The sequence below is a fragment of the Xiphophorus hellerii genome, chromosome 22, assembly GCF_003331165.1.
Source record: "Xiphophorus hellerii strain 12219 chromosome 22, Xiphophorus_hellerii-4.1, whole genome shotgun sequence".
Lineage (NCBI taxonomy): Eukaryota > Metazoa > Chordata > Actinopteri > Cyprinodontiformes > Poeciliidae > Xiphophorus > Xiphophorus hellerii.
In genome coordinates this window covers 21,376,274-21,383,985 of record NC_045693.1, presented here as the reverse complement: position 1 = coordinate 21,383,985, position 7,712 = coordinate 21,376,274, and the positions used below count along the sequence as shown (strand labels likewise).

The 7,712-nt window shown below is 40.9% G+C and overlaps 1 long non-coding RNA gene across 2 annotated transcripts; it reads right to left on the bottom strand.

Annotated features, from left to right (window-relative positions):
• Window positions 1-343: 343 nt before the first annotated feature.
• LOC116712783 (uncharacterized) lies at window positions 344-2,433 on the bottom strand. 2 transcript variants are annotated; one of them, XR_004337673.1, is made up of 4 exons: window positions 2,355-2,433; window positions 2,004-2,117; window positions 1,345-1,494; window positions 344-1,026 (listed from the first exon to the last, which is right to left on the bottom strand). It is a non-coding gene; the product is annotated as an uncharacterized LOC116712783 (long non-coding RNA). The 2 variants fall into 2 exon arrangements; XR_004337672.1 differs by lacking the exon at window positions 2,355-2,433 and having other exon boundaries at window positions 2,004-2,336.
• Between the last annotated feature and the right edge of the window lie 5,279 nt (window positions 2,434-7,712).

The following is a 7,712-nucleotide window of genomic DNA, read 5'->3' as shown; positions in this document are numbered from 1 at the left end:
TAGATTTCACTAGAAGCTTTAGGTGTGTCAGCATTTTTTAAAATGAAAGCCATTACTAACTTCAGTCCTCACTTTACACTACGAACAACCTCTCCAATCTCAGATTAGCATTAGAACTTTCTCTCTGTCTTTAAAAAGAAAATACAAGAAAATGGTTTTTTTTTTTCCTTCTCCCATACATGCAACTTTGATTTTTTTTTTTTTTGAAGGTTTAAGGCTTGGAGTGTCAAAAATGTGTTGAAACATTGATTCTGATCATTTTTTTATTTTTTTTGTGCAAAGTTATTTTAAAGGTAAAAAGGGCATTTTTTTCCTCCTTTCCAAGTGTGCGATTTTTTTTTTCTTTTTTTAGATCTACAGTTTAAAACTTGTTTTCACCTGGTGGAAAACAATTTAAAAGTTTGGAAGGATCTCAACACCAGAGAATTAGGAAAAACACAACACATTGTAATGACAGCATGTTTTAAATGACACAAAAATTGGCTGAAGAGACTCAGATTGTCCTATTGAGTTTGGAAGCCATATTAGAGAAACAACAAAGAAGAGTGACGATTCCCCCCAGAACAATCTACCTGGCCAAATTTTATGCAATTTGCATAAACACAGCCAAACCAGGGAAATATAAAATTCACCAAACGCAAATCCAGAAAAATAAGTCAACGGACCTCTGAGAGTTGATTCAATTTGATTCAATTGTGTTAAGTTTTACAGCAGCGGTTTACACTAAAGTGCATGCAATCCAGGTCATTTCATTTCACCAAACTCGCTCTAATGCAGTCTGACAAACCCTACAGTACAAATCAGTAAAACTATTATCTACTAACCTGGGTGTCTGGTTACTGTGGGTGTGTGTGGGTTGTTTCTGCCTCCTTCTTCGCGGGGTGTGACCGGCAGGTGTGTTCCCACAGCTGTAGCGCGTCAAGAGCCATCGGGAGGAGCTTAAAGGGAGCGGCTCTGCCAGTGGCAGATGTCAGGTAATCATTTCTCATTTGCCATGTGAATTTTTTGAGCAAATTTTTAAAAATGCTGTAAAAAAAAAAAAAAAAGAAAAAGAAATTATGGTTCCATCTACTGGTTTGGTAAATTGCCAGATGTCGGATGCTGGAATGCATGGCTGGAAAAGTAAAACAATGGAAGGTTGGGAAAGACTCTTTCACTGTCCGTTGTTTTGAAAGAGACGATCAAAAAGAAAAAAAAAAACATCTGTCATATTCTGTTTTTACTCAAAATATATTTTTAAAAAAGATAAGTAAATCATTTTCATTCGCTTAAATAGTCAACAAGATGAGTGGAGAACTCGCATCATGCAATCACACATCAAGCAGACGAACACATGTAACTCACATAAATTATGAGCCTCTCCCAGTCCCTTCAGCTCAGTCTCCTCGTCGCTCCTCCTTCAGCTCCCCTGATTCACAACGTGCTGATTTCTCACCTGCAGACCACCGTCCTCACCTCCCTGTCCGCCCTCCAACAATCCACCGTCAGCTCCGTCTGAAGGGAAAGACAAAGGAGCAACATTAGCCACAACAAGCAGCACTTACCACCATCAGTCAATCTCAGCTTCAGTGGTTAAGACTCTCAGGAAACTCCACGAACCCGTCTGTCTTCACCCTCTACCTACCGTCGATCACCATTACTCAGAATCCAGACGAATCTTCAATCTCACATATTGATAAATTGTTTAACTTGTCTGCAGTGTTCCATATTGGCTCATTTTTCCAACATCGACATGACAGTCAGGGTAATCTGACCTGTGTACGATTCTGACATCAGCTTCTCTGTCAGATTTCAATCCAGAATTTGGCCAATGTATATTATTGTTAATCTTATTTCTTTATTTTTTGTTTTTTACACTTAACCTAAACATCTGTTGCTTGCTGTGACACCCGAATTTCTCCTTGGCGGGACAAAAACGTCTGTTTCTGATTCTACTTCAAAATATTTTCAGGAGAGTAAAACCTAACCTCTGTAGCAGTGGTGGGAGTAAAAGTAACACCCACCTCTGTGGGGTTTAACAGCTTCGCTCTGGTTCATCGTCATCATGAAGAACTTTGAGGAGTCCGGATTGCAGTTGGTTCTGGTGGGATGCAATCTCAGCCTGTCGATGTGGGAAACTGATCGCAAGAGCGGAAAATAAATGTATGCAAGCAATATGTCGGGACGTTTCCGCAGCACCATTTATTTGTCTATTTATCGAAAAGCTGACGTTTTCTTGACACAAGAAAAAGACACCAAAAACACTCCTGACAGCAGAAAACGTGCATGAGAGGAGTTAAGTGGCGCACATGCAGGCGTGTGTGTGTGTGTGCCGTTGTTGTGTGTATTGTGTGTGATCTTGTGTGTTCTCTCACCCTGTGATGCCAACCTCTCCGCTCCCTCCCAGCTCTGGCCAGGCACGACCCATCTGTCGCATTCCTCCTTCCATCCTTCCATCCATCCATCCCTCCCTCCCTCCCCCATCCGCCGCACTCTGTCCATCCCTCCCTCTGTGTATTCTTCCTCCTTTTCCATCCCTCCTGTTTCTTTATTTACCTCCATCCACCCATCTTGTCATCTCTATCCTTCCTGCAACCCTAATTCCTGTTCTTTCTTTCTCCCCCCCCCCCCTTCCTCCATCAGGAAGTTCCTTTTTGCTCCATCTCTCCATCGCCGCTGTTATTCCTTCTCTCCCTTGTCCTTATTGTCTGTGTCAGCTCTTCGGTGTCTCGGCTTAAACTAATAACAACATGTGGCCGCTCCAGCTTGTGCAATAATAATAATAACAGTCATCATCAAAAAGATGACATGAGCGCGCCTCGGAGCTTTTTTCCATTGTAGCCCCGGCTACTTGAGGCCAGCGTGGGACCCTGCAGGCTCGTGTAGGGCCCCGAGGCCCAGTGTTACTGCTCCACACTGAACCACATTGATCCAATCTGGGCCAGAAAGACAGGGGTCCTGCCTAGGGAACTGGCACTGTCTCCGTGTGTGTGAGTGGTGTAGCATCAGGGGTGTAGCCCGGGGTGTACTGGCATGGCTGTGCGTTGGATTATTGAAGGCAGCTTGGGACCATCTGTATGGTGGTAGGGAAGAAGTAGAGAAGAGGAAGAGGGGAGAAGAAGAAGGGAAAAAAAGGGAGAGATTCGAAGCAAAGACAAGATGTTTTTTCCTTTCTCTTTGGCGTGCAGAGCCTCGGCACAAATCGGCAGTTTGTTCAGGGGAGAGTTGTTTCGTTTCAGAAATTAGGAGGAACAGAAATATATACAGTGGAGAAATGTATGGTTTACATAGGCTATTAACTATTAGTCCTTGATGTGAGGGTCAGATTCCCAAACTTCAAACCATTACTGCATGTCTTCCTCTCTTCTCTTTCTGCCAATTTCCTGTTGATTACTGTGAATAAAGACTTTAGCACTCTTAACCTAAAAACACATTACATTGGCTAAAGTCTTGTCTCCCTTCACACACATATGAACCTGACATCCCATTCCTAGTCCATAGAGTTTAATAAAATGCTGAAAATAATCGTTGCAAAGCTTGCTTTCCACAAGGAGTGGGAGTGTGTTTAGTGTTGGCAAAAAAAGGAAATGGACTTACTCGAAAAGGGCATTCATGAGGTCAGACATGGATGCTGGACAAGCAGGCCAGTCATGTTCCTCCACACTAAATTTATCCCACCATGTCCTTGTCCACCGCAGACATGTTTGAACAGGAAGGAGTCACCCCAAAAATGCTCCTACAAAGTGAGGAGCAAGAATTTATCCAAATTATCTCAGTATGCTGAAATACAAGGCTGAGCCAAACTCCTGAACAGTCCTACACCATAATCCCATTCTGCTCCAAACTTTATACATGCCACACCACATGCCCTTCCACCTTATAGGGGCCTTCCCATTCGCTTCCACTTTGTTATTACACCGTAACTGTTGATTCTGCAATATTTAGTAGGAGGGAAATTTCATGACTGGGCTCAATGCACACATGGCGTCCTGTCATCGAAACATGTTGTAATTCACTGTGCTAAGAGGAGTGGCGCATCCTTTTATAGCAATCTGAATGTCTGGTTGCTGGTTTTAAACACCTGTTGCCATGGAGGTAATTGGAACACCTCATTTTAATACTTTGAACTGGTAAATTTCTCTTTTCAAGAGAGTATATACGTATATTTGAGATAAAAAAAATAAAACAGCACTTGAGAGGTGAACATCACTTGTCACATTTCTTGACATACAAGCATCAGTAAGAGAATGCCTAAAGAGTCAATGTGACTCCTTGGTTAGCAATAATGTATATTTACCAGTCCATATTTATACACTGACTGGCCAAAAAGAAAAGTCGCCACCTGGATTTAACTAAGCAAATAGGTACAAGCCTCCTATTGGATAAGTCCTGCATAGGCGATTATCTTTCAGCTGGCAACAAGTTATTTAACCCCAGCTGATGCAATGAGTAACTCCTCATTTCTTAAACAACCATGGCAAAAGACACATCCTGTGGTCGTGGAAAAGACGTTAGTCTGTTTAAGAAGGGTCAAATCATTGACATGCATCAAGCAGAGAAAACATCTAAGGAGATTGCAGAAACTACTAGAATTGGGTTAAGAATCTGGGGTTGCTGCAGTTGGTCAGGTCTAGGTTCAGCAACATTGTGTGCCCAAAGAATGAGGTCAGCTGACTACCTGAATATACTGAATGACCAGGTTATTCCATCAATGGATTTTGTCTTCCCAAATGGAACGGGCATTTTCCAAGATGACAATGCCAGGATTCATCGGGCTCACATTGTGAAAGATGTGAAGATATATATAAATAAATATATTTATTTATTTATTTAATATATATATATATATGTATATATATATATATATATTTATTTATTTATATATATATATTATATTTATATGTATAAATATAATTTTGATATATATATATAATATATATATTTTTAATAAAATATTTTATAAAAATTTTATTTAAAAAATGTTATAAAATTTTTTAAATAAAAAAATATATAATTTATATATATATATAATTATATATATTTTTATATAATTATAAAAAAATATATAATATATATACTGTATATGATAGTATATTAATACTAATAGCATTATTTTACTATTAATATTATTAATAACAATAACAATAAAAATTTGTAGTAGTAATAACAATGATTTTAAATATTAGTATTAATATACTAATATTAAAACATTTGTATTATTATTAGTATATCAATACTAATGTTGTTATTCATTATTATTATTGCTACTTCAAATTTTTATTGTTGTTATTATTATTATGAACAATTTCAAATGTTCTTCCAACAAAGAAGATGATTGTTGATATCAGAATGAACAGGATCAGATCAAACCCTGTTTCCATCATGGGAGAAAAAGTGGAGGTGGTTGAACAACATAAACACTTCGGTGTTCAACTGGACAACAGTCTGGACAGGAGACGCAACAGTGAAGCGTCTATGAGAAGGGAAAGAGCAGACTGGGCTTCTGGAGGGAGATACGATCCTTCAAGCTTTGCAGCAAGATGCTGCAAATCTTCTATAACAGTGGTCCCCAACCTTTTTATCACCGCGGACCGGTCAAGGCTTGGCATTTTTACTGCCGCCCGGTAGGAGGGGTACGGGGAGGGTGAACCGTCAGACAGGCTTCTGCATGTGCCTGCTAAAATTTAGTTCACATGGCACCATTTTAATTTATCTGCCCCGATTTTTTCCTTACGTCAATCTTAGAACGTTCTGAGTGTGGCTTGCGATAATCGTAACCGATCATCCTGCTGTGTGGTGAGTTACGTAGAACGTTGGGACCGCTCCGATCTAAAATCGGGCATTTTCAACATGTTGATTGACTTGGTCCGACTATCGCGGCGCGTGGACCGGTACCGGCCCACGGCCCGGGGGTTGGGGACGACTGTTCTATAAGTCTGTTGTTGAGAGCGCCATCTGTTGGGGCAGCATCAGCCAAGGATCTAAAAAGATCCCTGGCAGAACCAGCCTGATAAAGAAGGCTGGTTCTGTTCTTGTTCTCTTCTGGGGATGTCCGTGGAACCTCTGGAGATGATAATGCAGAGAAGGATTCTTCATAGGATCAAGAAAATTCTGGACAATCCTGACCATCCTCTTTACAAGGCTGTTTTGGAAGGGAAGAGCATCCATCCTCAGTCAGAGGCTTCTTCAGGTTCAGTGTGGTACTGACCGCTTCAGGAGATCTTTCCTGTCGACAGCCATCTTCAATGGCTCTTTGAAGAATCTTGATGAGCTACAACATTTAATTTTCTTTGGGATCAATAAAGTATTTTTGAATTTAAACTGAAACAGAAAATTTAACAGTGTAATTAAATTTAAAGTTGAACTCTCAATACTTGGCTTTATGATCCCAATAAATAAGCAAGTCCACAGGAAGAATATATAACAAATAAAAACAGGAAAAAACCACCATAGTACAAAATAACCCAGGGAAGGCAAAATATACACAAACTGAGAAACATTAACAAAAATGGCTCCCATATGTTGTCTTTGTTTTTGTGAGAAAACTCATTTTCCTCAGTCGGGGAAGTTTGCTCATGGCTACTGTCTTCAATTGCCATCTTGGTCAAAGCAAAAAAGTTTTCACACTCAACTGTCTTCTCTTCACAGCAAACATCTGCAACCGTCAATCTTCCCAAAGTTTGCTCTTCGGGAAGATTGGCCAGATCATTCCCTGCAACAGTGATCTGGACAACTTCTGCAGCCGCAGACGTTTGCTCTTCGGGAAGATTGGCCAGATCGTTCCCTGCGACAGTGGTCTGGACAGCAGTCTCTTCATGAGTAGGGTCTTCAGTTGTCGTCTTCTTCAAGGCAGAAGTTGATATTTCAGACTCAGCTGTCTCCTTTTGCTCTTCGGGAAGATCGTTCCCTGCGACAGTGGTCTGGACAGCGCTGTCTTCATGTGTAGTGTCTTCAATTGTTGTCTTCTTCATGGCAGAAGTTGAGCTTTCAGACTCAGCTGTCTCCTTTTTACAGCAAACTGCTGTAAAAAGAGCAATCTGCTCTTCGGGAAGATTGGCCAGATCGTTCCCTGCGACAGTGGTCTGGACAACGCTGTCTTCATAGGTAGTGTCTTCAATTGTTGTCTTCTTCATGGCAGAAGTTGAGCTTTCAGACTCAGCTGTCTCCTTTTTACAGCAAACTGCTGTAAAAAGAGCAATCTGCTCTTCGGGAAGATTGGCCAGATCGTTCCCTGCGACAGTGGTCTGGACAGCGCTGTCTTCATAGGTAGTGTCTTCAATTGCCGTCTTCTTCAAGGCAGAAGTTGATCTTTCAGACTCAGCTATCTGAAATTCCCCAGCCAGGGATGTTTGGTTCTGAGCCGGGGATGGATCAAACAGATAAGAATCAAAACTATCGTAACCAGAGTAGCAAACTTCCTCAGCTGGGGAGCAAACTTCCCCAGCCGGGGAGGTTTGCTCCACAGTCTTGGAAGGTTCGAAAAGAAAAGCGTCAAAAAGATCGTACTCAGATGACGTCCTCTCCTCCTGAACGCTACTTCTATCTACAGTGCTACCAGGAAGCAGTTTGTCAAAAACCTTCCTCATCCCTGTTGTAACCACATATCCCACTCCAAAACTCAGGGGAAAAAACAAGCCGACAAACATCTTTTCCATACTGAAAATACTTGCAAAACACAGTGTTGAGATTCAAAGAGCTAGTTGGATATGAACTGATGTCTTGAAATACAAGCA